The sequence below is a fragment of the Mustelus asterias genome, chromosome 24 (genome assembly GCF_964213995.1).
Source record: "Mustelus asterias chromosome 24, sMusAst1.hap1.1, whole genome shotgun sequence".
In the NCBI taxonomy this organism is placed as follows: Eukaryota; Metazoa; Chordata; class Chondrichthyes; order Carcharhiniformes; family Triakidae; genus Mustelus; species Mustelus asterias.
The window spans coordinates 19937607-19953126 of NC_135824.1; the positions used below are offsets into that span (position 1 = coordinate 19937607).

General features: G+C 46.1%; 1 protein-coding gene across 1 annotated transcript in view; it reads right to left on the reverse strand.

Moving 5' to 3' along the window:
* Window positions 1-15520, reverse strand: part of LOC144511255 (WD repeat-containing protein 72-like) — a 294675-nt gene that overhangs the window by 90531 nt on the left and 188624 nt on the right. The gene's annotated exons all lie outside the window — the stretch shown is intronic.

The following is a 15520-nucleotide window of genomic DNA, read 5'->3' on the forward strand; positions in this document are numbered from 1 at the left end:
CTGGTTCAATCTACCAAAATGCATCAGCTCGCATTTATCTAAATTAAATTCCATCTGCCATTCATCAGCCGACTGGCCCAATTGATCAAGATCCCGATATGGGGATGGTGGATGTAAAATTAATTGAAGTATCAGCCATGATCATATTAAATGGCAGAACAGGCTCGATGGGCTGAATGGCCTTCCTGTGTTCCTAGCAAAATTAGAATGAGTCCTTGGAACCAGCTGCTTCCTCACAGTAACAGCTAACATTTCACTCTGATGAATTAAATAGCACTGTTCTCTCAGTGTGTGCAATTACTCTAACAGAGTCACTGAAGTAAAGCCTCTTCCTGCAATTCCTGACAAAATTGACAGCTGCGATACAATTAAATCTTGTAACTTCTCTTTTGTAAATCTGAGAGCCATTTGATGCAGCACTCTTAAAAATAACCAAAACTCAGGTGTGTAACTGGATTTGGGATTTGTACCACTCTTACTGATCATTGAACAAAAACTTTGCCCATTTCCCAAGCATAGCTACACAATTCGGACAGTGTTTTTTTTTGAGATTTGGCCATCAAATGCTTACTTCACTAACCGCACATCCAGTGAAGTAAGCAGCAAGCCAATTGATTTTTAAACTTAGGTTCACCTGGTGGTGAGAAAATATTGTGGTCTGAAAGGAAACAAAGACCCTGCGAGATTTGGAAAGAAATATTTCTTCATGAAACATCACCCTGGGAGAAGACTCTGCGGTGACTAAAATATACAATAAATTCAAAACTCTGTAACTCGACAATGCTACAGAGGAGAGATTACAGGGTGAAAACAATTCAGTGTAATAAATCATCAAACCTGCCCACTAAAGAAAATATGTTAGATTTGTTCAGTTGGCAGGATCAGGGGTATGTGAGCTGGAACTCATAATCTAGGCCGACATTGCGGTGCTGTACTGAGAGAACATTGCATTGTTGGGGGTGCTGTACTTTGAGGCATGAAAGCCAGACCTTGCACACTGGTTCAGATAGATGTTGACGATCTCATAACTCTATTTGAAGGGCAGTAGAGAGTACAATGCACTAGCCATCTCTCCTCATACAATCAATAAAGTTAGCCCGCAGGTACAGCAAGTAATTAAGAAGGCAAATGGAATGTTTATTGCAGGAGGCAGAGTATAAAGGTAAGGAAGTCTTGTTGCAACTTTATAGGGCATTGGTGACACCATAGCTAGAGTACTGTGTACAGTTTTTCATAGAATTATACCCTACAGTGCACAAGGAGGCCATTCAGCCCATCAAGTCTGCACCAACAACAATCCCACCCAGACCCTATCCCCGCAATCCCACATATTTGCCCTACTAATCCTTCTAACCTACGCATCCTGGGATACTAAGGGGCAATTTACCACAGCCAATCAACCTAACCCATACATCTTTGGACTGTGGGAGGAAACCAGAGCACCCGGAGGAAACCCACGCAGGCACGGGGAGAATGTGCAAAATCCACACAGACAGTGACCCAAGCCGGGGATCCAACCCAGGTCCCTGGAGCTGTGCTAATCACTGTGCCGCCCTTATTTAAAGAGTGATATACTTGCATATTCTTGGAGTTAGTTCAAAGAAGGCTCACGAGGCCGGTCCTTGGGATGAAGGGGTTGTTTTATGAGGAAATGTTGAGCAGGTTGGGCCTATACCCATTGGAGTTTAGACGGATGAGAAGTGATCTTATTGAAACATGTAAGATCCTGAGGGGGTTGACAGGGCAGATGCTGAGAGAATGTTTTCCCTTCTGAGAAAACCTAGAACTAGGGGTCACAATTTTCAAATACGGGATCTCCCATTTAAGACTGAGATGTGGAGGAATTACTTCTCTCAGAAGGCCATCAATCTTTGGAATTCACTACTCCTGAGAGCAGTGGAGGCTGGGCCATTGAAAATGTTGTTCAAGATTGAGTTAGACAGATTTTTGATTTGCAAGAGAGTCAAGGGTTATGAAAATGCTGGTCTGGAAGCATCTGTGGAGTGAGAAACAAAGTTATCATTCGGAGTCCAGGGGTAGGATTTTCTGGCCACGCTCGCGCCTGTGCCAGAAAATTCCATCCGAGGTCAATCTTTGTATGGTCCGTGTCCCGCCTGCTTTGATTCCCATGGCGGCTGGGACGGGAAAATTCAGCCTCATATATCTCTTCTTCAGAAAAAATGTTATGGGGCAGGCAATAAGGTGGAGCTATAGCCACAATCAGATCAGCCATGATCTTACTGAACAATGGGGCAGGCTTGAGGGGCCAAATGGCCTACTGCTGCTCATATTTCTTATGATACTATGTATCATAGAATCTCTACAGTGCAGAAGAGGCCATTTGGCCCATTGAGTCTGCACCAATAGAATTATTGAAGCCCTAGAGTGTAGAAGAGGCCATTCGGCCCATCATAATGTGTAATACCACACAAAACAATAGACTGGATTTACATTATTTGTCTAGTTCTTATGGCTATCCATTAGGCTGGACACTTTCCGGCAAAACTTTCTTTAGTAGCAACTTGACTAGTAGAAGCCCCACATCAGCCCCTATATTGTATGCTACTGTTTTCTCAATATCAATGGCCAGAATTCTGATAGCTGAATTTCACCAGTTAAACTATTCAACTTATGCCTGTGCTCTAGTAGGAGATGACAGCACAGAAGAAAGGGAGACCAGGACAGGTTTGAAGGAGGATGGGGAGGCATCGTGGTATTGGTACAGATTAGCATACTGAAATCCTATGTAGGCTTGGCTTAAAGCCACATTCACCTGGATCCCAGGATTCACCGACCCTCTGGGCACAATGGGAACCTGGCAGCAATCATTACTGGTCTCCACCAATGGAGATCAGGCATTAAGAACACATTGAAGCCCCTGGGTGGCCAGTGACCTGGCTAGGTTGTGACCTGGTACTGCCCCCGGAACCCTGGCAGTGCCAACTTGGCAGTGCCAACTTGAAAATGGCAGCCCAATCTCTGAGGAGCTGTTCATTCCGGTGTCTTTCGGTCCTGCACATCTCTTTGCCGGTGGGAATCTCCCCAAGCTCCAAAAAAACTGACTAAGTGTGGGTGAATTGTGATCTGGATCGCGCGACCCACGCAGGAGATTTCTAACCATTTTTTCCACCAGAGATGACACTTGGTCATTTTTTGGGAGAATTTGGCCCACTGTATCTGATCGAGACGGTAGTCAGAGAGAGTTGTCCTACGGCATTATGGTTCTGCCTCTTTAGCATCATTACCTTTCCTTCTCATTCCCCTCTTTCAAGTAACACATGAAACTATGTGAAACAGCGGAATGGAGGCACAGCAAGCACAAAGTAGTCCATTGACCTATAAAGTTCGGCAGAACCTGAAGAAATGCAGACAATTTCTTACGAACAGTTGCTGAAATAGGATATAATTATCACTTGTGGGTCACCTGCTGCCCCTTGAACTGACATTTTTGGTAAAATTGCAACTGCAGCTTGACCAATCGAGTCTGCACCAACTACCACAGAGCATCCCACCCAGGCCTGCCCATCCCCGTAACCCCACTAATCCCACTAACCTACACATCCCGGGACACCAAGGGGGCAGTTAACATGGCCAGTCCATGTAATCAGCACATCTTTGGAGTGTGGAAGGAAACTGAAGCACCCCGAGGAAACCCACGCCGACACAGGGAGAATGTGCAAACTCCACACAGACATAGAACATAGAAAGAAGAACATAGAACATAGAAACCCTACAGTGCAGAAGGAGGCCATTCGGCCCATCGAGTCTGCACCGACCACAATCCCACCCAGGCCCTACCCCCACATATTCTACCCGCTAATCCCTCCAACCTACGCATCCCAGGACTCGAAGGGACAATTTTTAACCTGGCCAATCAACCTAACCCGCACATCTTTGGACTGTGGGAGGAAACCGGAGCACCCGGAGGAAACCCACGCAGTCATGAGGAGAATGTGCAAACTCCACACAGACAGTGACCCGAGCCGGGAATCGAACCCGGGACCCTGGAGCTGTGAAGCAGCAGTGCTAACCACTGTGCTACCATGCCGCCACAGTCACCACTGTGCCACCGTGCTGCCCTCCAGCTGGATCTCTTGCTTATTATAGAACCTAACTGATTTTCATTTTCAACTATCTCAGATGACACTGGAGATGAGCCCAGTTACCTCATCCATTGCTCTGGAAGGCTTAGTTCCATTCTGGGAAGCGCATTTATGAGCCAAGAAAATTAAACTGAGTCATAGAGAGTCGTAGGGCGCGTTTTTCCAGCCCTGCTCTCCCCAAGACCAGAAACTCCAGCCTGAGGTCAACGGACCTTTGCATGGTCCTATCCTGCCCGTTATGATTCCTGGCGGGACTGGAAAATTCCACGTGTAGCGTTTTACTTAACTTGGCACATAACTCTTCCCCAAGGACATCAAATTTGATCTCACACGGCATTTACTTCAATTTCTGAAGCAAGTTGAATAAAACCAAACTTTATTTGCTTTAGAAATTTTGACCAGGCAACTGACATGGTCAGAGGGATGGCTACTAGGAGCCAACGAACTTGTGCAATTAGAGTTTGTAATCCGGCCTACTCATGAAACCTCATGTCGCTCGATTCAAAGCCAGGCCTGAATTTATTGTGCCAGTCAATGGAACAAAAGGGGGATTGGGGGGGAGGATTAGTTGGCACAGTGGTTTAGCACACTGTTGCTTTCCCTCTGGGAACTGGGCTCAAGTCCAACCCAGACTAATGGGGATGAAAGTCTCATTTCTCTGCAGTCTGTAAGGGTCTCAGGAGAAGGGAGTTTGGACACTTTCAGCTCAGTTGCTCGCGGATGTAAGCCCACAGCACAAAACTGCCCATAATCCATCTCTAATTGGCAATCTCACTCAGAAAGGTCGGAAGGATGGCTGGTGTATGAAGTGAAAATGTCACAAGTAGTGCAGTAGGGGGTGTTTTAATGAGGTTGAGGTTAAGATATATTGTTGGGGCAGAGCAGAGGGATCTCTACTCTGCAGCTGGTTCTGTTGCACCTGATCTGTGACTGCCGAACGCTGACATCAGATGCCAAAAGAAGTAAAGTATTCCATTCCCCAGAACTGACAGCCTTCACTTTGAAGCGTAAAGAAAAATCACCGATTTTAATCTAAATTAGAGAAAAGGAAAACATGCTTGGCTTCATCATTGCTCCCACTTCAGGTGTAGTAGGTTAGATCTATTTGTCATTTTACAAGAAATCAGAAGCACGGTTAAAACATGCTGACAGCCCAGTCCAGTCGAACTAACCAAATGCTTTTGCGGTTGGTACTGTACCAAAGCTAAATGCTGCTGATAAAAGTTTGAGTTGATCATATGTTTTGATCATTTTTATACACACACAAATGCAAATAAGCCTGTCTGCACATACATCTATATAGATAAATTGATGCGATATATTGATGAGGGATATATTGATGAGGGATATATTGATGAGGGATATATTGATGAGAGATATATTGATGAGAGATATATTGATGAGAGATATATTGATGAGAGATATATTGATGAGAGGTATATTGATGAGAGGTATATTGATGAGATATATTGATGAGAGACATATTGATGAGAGGTATATTGATGAGAGACATATTGATGAGAGATATATTTATGAGAGATATATTGATGAGAGGTATATTGATGAGAGGTATATTGATGAGAGATATATTGATGAGAGACATATTGATGAGAGATATATTGATGAGAGGTATATTGATGAGAGACATATTGATGAGAGATATATTGATGAGAGATATATTGATGAGAGATATATTGATGAGAGGTATATTGATGAGAGGTATATTGATGAGAGATATAATGAGAGATATATTGATGAGAGATATATTGAGAGATATATTGATGAGAGATATATTGATGAGAGATATATTGATGAGGGATATATTGATGAGGGATATATTGATGAGGGATATATTGATGAGGGATATATTGATGAGAGATATATTGATGAGAGGTATATTGATGAGAGATATATTGATGAGATATATTGATGAGAGATATATTGATGAGAGATACATTGATGAGAGATATATTGATGAGATATATTGATGAGAGATATATTGATGAGGGATATATTGATGAGAGATATATTGATGAGGGATATATTGATGAGAGATATATTGATGAGAGATATATTGATGAGAGATATATTGATGAGGGATATATTGATGAGAGATATATTGATGAGATATATTGATGAGATATATTGATGAGAGTTATATTGATGAGAGATATATTGATGAGGGATATATTGATGAGAGATATATTGATGAAAGTTATATTGATGAGAGATATATTGATGAGGGATATATTGATGAGAGATATATTGATGAGAGTTATATTGATGAGAGATATAATGAGATATAATGATGAGAGATGTATTGATGAGAGATATAATGATGAGAGATATAATGATGAGAAATATATTGATGAGAGTTATATTGATGAGAGATGTATTGATGAGAGATATAATGATGAGAGATGTATTGATGAGAGATATAATGATGAGAGATATAATGATGAGAAATATAATGATGAGAGATATATTGATGAGAGTTATATTGATGAGAGATGTATTGATGAGAGATATAATGATGAGAGATATAATGATGAGAAATATAATGATGAGAGATGTATTGATGAGAGACAGGACGTGTACATTCTTTGGCTGTGCATTTTGCTAATTGGCAAAGGGGGGGAAAAAAAACTTGTGTCGCTTTGCGGCAAAATGAATCTGATGGCTGAAAATGAATGCTGCATCATCCCAGCTGAAACTGTCACCCTCGTCAGCTTTCACACATTCAAACTCAGCCGACCAGAGAACTCCGTTCTTAGACTGATCTTTTTTAACAGGTCCATCAGAAAATACCTTGCTTGGTTGATTTTAAATGTTGTGGATTTGATGAGCAGGTCTGTTTGGAGGGGGATACAGCAGCATTAAGGCAATCCCCAAACACCCAATCTGTGCTGAAGTGTTATGAACCTGAAATAGAAGCCTCTAAATATTTTATTTCTTTTAGCAGGATTAATCTTTGGATTCTCAGACACGCGACGGATTATGAACAAAGAGTTCAAATTACTCCCATTGCTATTCTTTTGATATCGATGCTATTGATTCACATATAACACTGTGTAATTACAGGCTCTTTCTGCGTGCATTTTGTTAACTCAATTACTACATTTATTAGCTACAACTATGGCTTCTCTTCTAAGCTTCGCAATATAAATGCTCTCGTTCCAGAATGTAAAACATTTATATTCATTGTCAACGGAACTTGTTCAAACTGCTTATCCAATTGAGTTTCTTTAATATCCTAATACTGTAAAAGCTTAATCGAACCTAGAACTCCAATCCACACAAGCCATAAATCATTGTATTCATTTTAAGGTGATATCTTTATGGTGCAGAACTCTAATTGCAGTCAGCGAGATAACACGAACCAGTGAGCAACTGAACTGATCTGGGAAAAGGCACCTTTTACCTTTATCTATTACCAAAAGTGGCGGTGTAGTGGTATTGACACTGGACCAGAGACACGGGGGGGGGGGGAATAAAATCTGGAATTAAAAAGTCTAATGATGACCATGAAACCATTGTCAATTATCCTTAAAAACCCATGTGGTTCACTAATGTCCTTCAGGGAAGGAAATCTGCCGTCATTACCTGGTCTGGCCGACACACACTCCAGATCCACAGCATCTTAGATCATCATAGAATCCCTACAGTGTTAGATTGTAACTGGTAACAACTTTGATTGGATGTAATGTGACCAATGGAAACAAGATGTAAGGGTCAGCTCACCCAGTAAAACATGAACCAATTACAGACTGATGTAATAGTCAGCTGACCAACTGATTCACCGGTGCCGGATTTAGATTTGGTGAGGCCCTAAGCTATATAAAGCTTGGAGGCCCCTTGTTAAAAAGTTACACCAAAAGGTCTCACAAAGGTGCGCACCAAAACAGGACCTTAGGTCGCCACAAAAAAATTGGTAAAAATAATTATGCCTTTTAATTATTTAATAGCAAGGTATTTAAAGTGAAAAATACAAATTATTTTCAAATGAATGCATTTACTGATTACCAAGGATGCATTTACTGATAACCGAGGAGTTCATCCTCAGTTAAGACACCCCACTGACCTACATCATTGAGTTTCGTGAATTTTGTTGTTTCAACTGTGGATGTCGGCTCTGCAACGCTCACATTTGCATCACTTCCAGTGTTTTCCTCAGCTGAGATTCCAGACTCTGTTGTCTCAGTAGCAGAGGCACTAGGCTGTGATTGTTTTGGACTTTGCTGATCCTTATCTGTTTTTGGAGTAAAGTAACTGTCAACTTTTGGTAATTTTTTGAGTTGCTCTTCAAGCTGGTGCTTTCTTTTTCTTTTCTGGTATCCGCTCTTAAATGTTCTCTTCATTGTAAATCTGCCGAAATTTTGTGAGGCCCCTGCGGATTGTGAGGCCCTAAGCTGTAGCTTGTTTAGCTTATGCCTAAATCCGGCACTGTGATTCACTATAAATAAGGAACTATGTAGAATTGTGGAGAGCTTGGTGTGGTGAACCATAGGTGGTTACCACTATGGGTACTGAACCATGGATGGTTACCACTATGGGTACTTGTACATATGTTACTCTTGTTACTGTTGGGGTTAGGGTTGGGGTGTTCCACCTGTTAGCATTGTTCTGTGGTACACTCCGTTTGGCTCCGCCTTCTTATAGGAGTATAAAGGTCACTGCTACTTCCTAGTGGCCCTTAGTCTGGGATAGTATTGTTAAGCAGTATGCTCTATTCTTGTTGCGAATAAAAGCCTTTATTCCCGGGTACGACCTAGCCTCCCGAGTGAATTAATCGCGCATCAATTTTATTCGCAACAAAATACCGAAATTTTGTTCGGAGAAAGAAAAATGGAACAGATGCTGAAACCCGATCGGCTAACCTTGGATCTGCGTGCCGCGGGAGCGTCGAACACTTTCGACCATTGGTTGAAGTGTTTCCAGGATTACATCGACGCCTCGACAGCAGTCCAGACCGACGCCGACAGATTGCGGGTCCTCCACGCATGGGTGAGCGACACTGTGTATGCAACAATCCGTGATTCCCAAGATTACAAAGAGGCCAGCGAATTACTCAAGAAGCTGTAGCATAAACTGCCGAACGAAATCCATGCTCGTCACCTATTAGCCACTCGACGGCGGCAGCCCGGCGAAACGACCGGACAGTGCCTGCGCGAACTTCAACAGCTAGCCAGAGCCTGCAATTGCAAGGAGGTGTTGGCTACTCAATACACCAACGATCTGATCCGAGATGCGTTCGTGGCGGGAATCAGCTCATCCTATATTCGCCTACGGCTGCTAGAGCAGGGTAACTTGGACCTGGCTAAGACGGTAGAATTGGCCAATGCGATGGAAACGGCCTCCAGAAGTCTTGAAACCTACCCCACCGACCACGTGGGAACATCGTGGCAAGTACAGCCACCGCCTCAACTGTACCCGGTGGCTCCTCGGAACTGCGCGATAATGCTCTCAACTTCAGACCTGATGGCTGCGGTAGCTCCAGGAGGCCCAGGGTGCTATTTCTGCGGATTGGCGAAGCACCCTCGTCAGAGATGTCCGGCCAGGACGGTGTTTTGCTCCGCCTGTGGGAAGAAAGGGCACTATGCAAAAGTGTGCCGAGCAAAGACCTCTTCCAAGCCTAGCAGTGCTGCGTGTGACTCCCCAGGATCCATCTCCTCGTCTCCGGCCTCGTCGATGTCTTCAACCACATGCAATTCGCGGGTGCCGCCATTTCTGATGACGACGACGCAAGCCACGTGCGACCTACGGGTGCCGCCGCTTTCAACACCATCGACCACGTGCGATTCGTGGGCGCAGCCATTTTGGTCGACACCGGCCGCAGAAGACCAGCAGGGGTCCTCGTCGTCGACTATCTCAGCTGCCTGCAGTTACACTCAGGATCCAACAGTGGCGTCAATCATCCTGGACCAGGCCAAGCCTCACAGACTCGACAAGTCCATGATGGACATAGAGGTAAACGGGCGCCTGACACATTGCTTGTTTGACAGCGGGAGCACGGAGAGTTTCATCCATCCGGATACAGTGAAACGGTGCGCTCTCCGCATGCAAACTGTCAGGCAGACAATCTCTATGGCGTCGAGGTCCCGATCTGTTATTGTTCTTGGGAGCTGTGTGGTAACCTTAACGGTGCAGGGCACAGTTTACGAGAACTTCAGGCTCCTCGTGTTACCGCACCTTTGCGCTCCAGTACTCCTGGGGCTAGACTTTATGGTCCACCTGAAGAGTGTGACCCTGCAGTACGATGGGCCACTCCCTCCACTTTCAGTGGGAGAACAGCAGTCTCCAAATTGTCCAGCGCGCTCCACATGCAGTCTCTCGACACTCAAAATTACCCCGCCTTCCTTATTTGAAAATCTCGAGCCAGGCTGCAAGCCCATCGCGACTAAGAGCAGGCGTTACAGCGCTGAGGATCGGATCTTTATTCGATCTGAGGTTCAGCGGCTCCTCAGGGAAGGGGTCATTCAACCTAGCACTAGCCCATGGAGAGCACAAGTCGTGGTGGTCAAGACTGGAGACAAGCCCCGGATGGTCATAGACTATAGTCAGACCATTAATAGGTACACGCAGCTGGACGCGTACCCTCTCCCGCGCATATCTGACATGGTCAACCAGATTGCGCAGTACCGGGTGTTCTCCACCATCGACTTGAAGTCAGCCTACCACCAGCTCCCCATTCACCCAGAGGACCGAAAATACACGGCCTTTGAGGCGGATGGCCATCTCTACCACTTCTTAAGAGTCCCTTTCGGCGACACTAATGGGGTCTCGGTCTTCCAGCGTGTGAGGGACCGAATGGTGGACCAAAACGGGCTACGGGCTACCTTCCCGTACCTGGACAACATCACTATCTGCGGCCATGACCAGCAGGACCACGACGCCAACCTCCAGAAGTTTTTACGCACTGCGTCTCTCCTGAACCTGACCTATAACAGGGAGAAGTGCGTATTTAACAAGCACCGCCTAGCAATCCTTGGATACGTGGTGGAAAACAGGGTCATCGGCCCCGATCCAGACGGTATGCGTCCCCTCCTTGAACTTCCCCTACCCACTAGCATCAAAGCACTGAGAAGATGCTTAGGCTTCTTCTCGTACTATGCACAGTGGGTTCCCAATTACGCGGACAAAGCCCATCCGCTCATAAAGTCTACCTCTTTTCCCCTGACAACAGAGGCTCGCCTAGCCTTTGAAGGGATAAAAGCTGACATCGCGAAAGCCACGATGCACGCTGTCGATGAGTCCATCCCCTTTCAGGTGGAGAGTGATGCATCTGATTTCGTCCTGGCCGCCACACTTAACCAGGCGGGCAGGCCCGTCGCCTTTTTCTCTCGCACCCTCCAAGGCCCTGAAATTCGGCACTCCTCTATGGAAAAAGAGGCTCAGGCCATTGTGGAGGCCGTACGGCATTGGCGCCATTATCTGGCTGGCAAACGATTTACCCTGCTCACGGACCAGTGGTCCGTGGCCTTCATGTCCAACAGCACGTTAAGGGGAAAAATTAAGAATGATAAAATCTTGAGGTGGAGAATCGAACTCTCCACCTACAACTATTATATCATGTACTGTCCGAGGAAGCTCAATGAGCCCTCAGATGCCCTGTCGCGTGGAACACATGCCAGTGTGCAGGAGGACCGGCTACAGGCCCTCCACAATGATCTCTGCCATCCGGGGATCACTCGGCTCTTCCATTTTGTAAAGGCCCGGAATCTGCCCTACTCCATCGAAGATGTCAGGTCGATAACTCGAAGCTGCCAGGTATGTGCAGAGTGCAAGCCGCACTTCTACCGGCCTGACAGGGCACACCTCATTAAGGCCACTCGCCCTTTTGAACGACTGAGTGTCGATTTCAAGGGCCCCCTTCCTTCGACAGATCGGAATGTGTATTTCCTCAACGTGGTTGACGAGTACTCCCGATTCCCTTTTGCCATCCCCTGTTCTGACATGTCCTCTGCCACGGTCATCAAAGCCCTGCGGAGTCTTTTTACCCTGTTCGGCTACCCCAGTTATATCCACAGTGATAGGGGTTCGTCGTTTTTTAGCGATGACTTGAGGCAATACCTGCTCTCTAAAGGAATTGCCTCAAGTAGGACTACGAGTTACAACCCCAGGGGTAACGGGCAGGTCGAGAGAGAAAACGCTACAGTCTGGAAGGCTGTCTTACTGGCGTTAAGGTCTAGGGGTCTTCCAGTCTCCGGTTGGCAAGAGGTACTTTCTGATGCGCTCCATTCAATCCGGTCCCTCCTGTGTACGGCAACCAACGCTACCCCACATGAGCGGATGTTTACCTTCCCTAGGAAGTCTTCCTCTGGGACCTCACTGCTGTCTTGGTTGACATACTCAGGACCTGTCCTCCTGCGGCGGCATGTTAGGGCCCGCAAGTCCGACCCTTTGGTTGAACAGGTCCATCTCCTCCATGCCAACCCTCAATATGCCTTTGTGGCATATCCTGACGGGCGAGAGGACACGGTCTCTATCAGAGATCTGGCGCCTGCAGGGGACCTGGAAACCCCCGTCACTCCCGCACCCCTGGTTAGGATTCCTTTTGTGGAGATGCCGGCGTTGGACTGGGGTAAACACAGTAAGAAGTTTAACAACACCAGGTTAAAGTCCAACAGGTTTATTTGGTAGCAAAAGCCACACAAGCTTTCGAGGCTCTGAGCCCCTTCTTCTCACCTGAAGAAGAGGCTCAGAGCCTCGAAAGCTTGTGTGGCTTTTGCTACCAAATAAACCTGTTGGACTTTAACCTGGTGTTGTTAAACTTCTTACTAGGATTCCTTTGCCCATTCTCTCCCCTCCTGACACGGCGCGGGCAGCATCGGGACCTCCACTTAATCCTCTTACTCCCGTGTACAGCTTGCCTGAGTCCAGGAGATTGTCGCCACCTCGAGGTCCACAGGTGCGTGAGGAACTGGAGGAGTCACTGGACACCACCTCGGAGAGAGGGACACCACGGTCACCAGAACCGGCACTGGAGCCAGTGCTGTGGAGGTCGCAGGGACGATGCGGACCTCCGATACGACTGAACTTGTGAACATATGGACAGTTCGTATTGTTTTTTACCCCACCGGCCTTTGTTTTTAAAGGAGGGGTGAATGTGGTGAACCATAGATGGTTACCACTATGGGTACTTGTACATATGTTACTCTTGTTACTGTTGGGGTTAGGGTTGGGGTGTTCCACCTGTTAGCATTGTTCTGTGGTACACTCCGTTTGGCTTTGCCTTCTTATAGGAGTATAAAGGTCACTGCTACTTCCTAGTGGCCCTTAGTCTGGGATAGTATTGTTAAGCAGTATGCTCTATTCTTGTTGCGAATAAAAGCCTTTATTCCCGGGTACGACCTAGCCTCCCGAGTGAATTAATCGCGCATCACTTGGAGTGGCCCCAAGTTTGGAGTAATGATGTTTCTTTATTAAACCTTTTCTTTGATTTGTAAGTTGGAGTAAGTTTTGTTGTATTTTCATCAGCTGCATTTTGAAGAGTTCCTTCTGAAGGAATATACAATGCAGAAGGAGGTCCATTAAGTCTGCACCGACTCTCTGACAAGAGTATCTTCTCTCGGCCCTCTCCCCACCTTATCCCCATAATTGGGGAAGATGATGGCCTAGTGGTATTACCGCTAGACTATTAATCCAGAAACTCAGCTAATGTTCTGGGGACCCGGGTTCGAATCCCACCACGGCAGATGGTGGAATTTGAATTCAGTAAAAAATATCCGGAATTAAGAATCTACTGATGACCATGCAACCATTGCTGACTGTCGGAAAAACCCATCTCGTTCACTAATGTCTTTTAGGAAAGGAAATGTGCCGTCCTTACCTGGTCTGGCCTGCATGAGCCACAGCAATGTGGTTTTACTATGGCTAATCGGCCTAATCTACACATTTTTGGACTGTGCGAGGAAACCCACGCAGACATGGGGAGAACATACAAACTCCACACAGAGAGTCACCCAAGGCCGGAATTGCACCCAGGTCCCTGGCATTGTGAGGTAGCAGTGTTAACGACTGTGCCATTGTGCTGCCCCAATGTGGTTGACTCTTAAGAGCCCTCTGAAGTCTCCTAGCAAACTAGGTAGGGTAGTTAGGGATGGGCAATAAATGTTGGCCCAGGTAGCAATGTCCACATTCCGTGAATGAGGAACAATAATAATCAGCATCAACGATATTAGCTCCTCCAAATTGTGAGCAAAATTTCAATGAGTTTCTTCATTTTAATTTTTTAAACATTGTCTGACACTATGCAAATCCTTAGCCTTAGGAGCAGAATGTGCAAAGTTATAGGAGGCAATTTAGCACCCACAAACGGCGATGTGGGCACAAAATCTCACGAGAATAGGAAAACGAGATTCTCGCCAATGACGTCTCCAATGTTCCCCGCCATCATCAATGACATAATAAGGTTCCCGCCCTCTTATTTCAATACACTTTAATCGATTTTTATATATTAGTGGGCTCTCCCGTGTCTGCGTGGCTTTCCGCTGGATACTCTGGTTTCCTCCCACAGTCCAAAGAGGTGTAGGTCAGGTGGATCGACCATGGTAAATGCGTGGGGTTCTGGGGATAGGGCAGTTGGAGGGGGGGGATGGGGTGGGTGTGGGTAAGATGCTCTTTTGGAGAATCGGTACAGACTTGATGGGCCGAATAGCCTCCTTCTGCACTGCAGGGATTCAATGGATTCTATATGTTCCTCACACATTTGGAATTCCCAGCGAGGTTTACAACAGGTATTTCAAAACATGAAGCAGTCGAAGGGAACCTTCTGGGTAATGCACAAGTAAGTACACCCTCCCTGGGGGAGAGGGACATACCCAGGCAATACCCTTGGACTGCCTGGTGTCACCCTTGCACAGCCCCCTGACACTAAACCAGCACTGTCCCCGGCAGTGCCATGCCAAGCAGCTGTGCCGGGGCCAACACCAAGGGGACTCTTCTGGGGAGGTTCTGTGTGGAAGGGGGGTGGGGTGGGGTGGGGGGGTTGCTCCGGTGCTTGTGTGGTTTGTGTGTTGGGGGGGTCGATTCCCCCATATCCTTGGTGGGAGGAGTATTATTTTTAGCTTTTTTAAAGGATGCCCCGATCTCTGTGCACCTGGCATTTGCTGATTGTATCAGATTCCTCCGCACCAGCGTCACAGCTTCAAACTCCCTGCCAGCATTTTATATTTTAAGTGCTGCATTATCTGGGGAGTAAAGCCCATTGTGCAGTCAGGGAATAGCACACAGCTTTCCTCTCCAGAGCCAGCACTTAAATATCAGAAGATTTCACCTATAGACTTAGCAGAAAACTCAAGTTGACTTCAGGATTCTCTCTTTTGCTTTAAACTTTTCAGTCTGTTGCATTGCAATTGTGGTTAGCACTGCTGCCTCACAGCGCCAGGGACCCGAGTTCAATTCACGGCTTGGGTCAC